The sequence below is a fragment of the Colobus angolensis genome, unplaced genomic scaffold (genome assembly GCF_000951035.1).
Source record: "Colobus angolensis palliatus isolate OR3802 unplaced genomic scaffold, Cang.pa_1.0 Scaffold2587, whole genome shotgun sequence".
Classification (NCBI taxonomy): Eukaryota; Metazoa; Chordata; class Mammalia; order Primates; family Cercopithecidae; genus Colobus; species Colobus angolensis.
Genome location: NW_012115807.1, coordinates 1 through 950, shown reverse-complemented (window position 1 = coordinate 950; position 950 = coordinate 1). Strand labels below are relative to the sequence as shown.

The 950-nt window shown below is 44.7% G+C and overlaps 1 pseudogene across 1 annotated transcript in view; it reads right to left on the bottom strand.

Annotated features, from left to right (window-relative positions):
- The window catches only part of LOC105515298, a 9,308-nt pseudogene extending 8,817 nt beyond the window's left edge, over positions 1-491 (bottom strand). Inside the window, exon 1 of the transcript XR_001002294.1 lies at positions 3-491. The product of XR_001002294.1 is annotated as a 60S ribosomal protein L3 pseudogene (transcript). The remainder of the gene's footprint in view (positions 1-2) is intronic.
- Between the last annotated feature and the right edge of the window lie 459 nt (positions 492-950).

The window sequence follows — 950 nt, the reverse complement described above, 5'->3', positions numbered from 1 at the left end:
TGGCAGTACTTCTTCATGCTGCTGAAGTCCTTCTCCAGGTGCTTCTTGCTATCCTCCTCCTGACGTTTCTTGTAGTACTTGGTAAAGGCCTTCTTAGATTTATGCCCGTTTTTATAGAAATGCCTCTTGCATGCATCACTGATGTGCTCAGCCAAGACGATCTTGAAGGTCTGGAGGCCTGGAGGGGTTTCCACGTAGCCCACAATGCCCACAGCCACCATGGGTGGTGTCTCCACATTGGTCACAGCCTCTACCACCTCCTTCTTGTTCACCTTGGATCCTGGCCTGTTGACTTTCTGCATGATGTTGGTCATGCCAGCCTTGTATCCCAGGAAGGCTGTGAGGTGGACCAGCTTGGAAGGGTCATCCTTAGGAAAGCTCTTCACCTTTCCATGATGCTTGCTGCTGCGCTTCTGAGTCAGGAAGCCGAGGGACCCATGTCGGGGAGCGGAGAACTTTCTGTGAGACATCACGCCATCAAATCCTGCCGGTAGAGCAAAGAATGGTATTTTCAAAACTTTTTGAGCCAGGGATCCTCTTTGCCATCCAGTGGGCTTTTACAGGTCTACCTTCATTTTGCATGTATTTTCCTTCAAGACTCTATTTCCCTCATAGACTGGCATGAATTCGTGTTTTGACATTGAAAATTTGATGAAGTACTTCTTCCAGATAGAACTAAGAAACTGTGAAATTGATAGGGTGACTGGAGTGTTATGTGAGATATCTTTATGTATAGATACTCTAACTTTCAATGTTGTGTTTTCTAGTAATGTTGATGAATTTGCAGTGATAAGTCTATAGCTTTCTGCTGATTTCTCTAGTATTGGAGAAAGATGGAAAGCAACACACGGTAGTTGCATCCAAACTGGCTACAGACATTCATCTATATACCTTTTTCTTCCGTATCTTTTATCCTGTAAAGTGGCGTTCGTGATGAATATGCCTGTTCT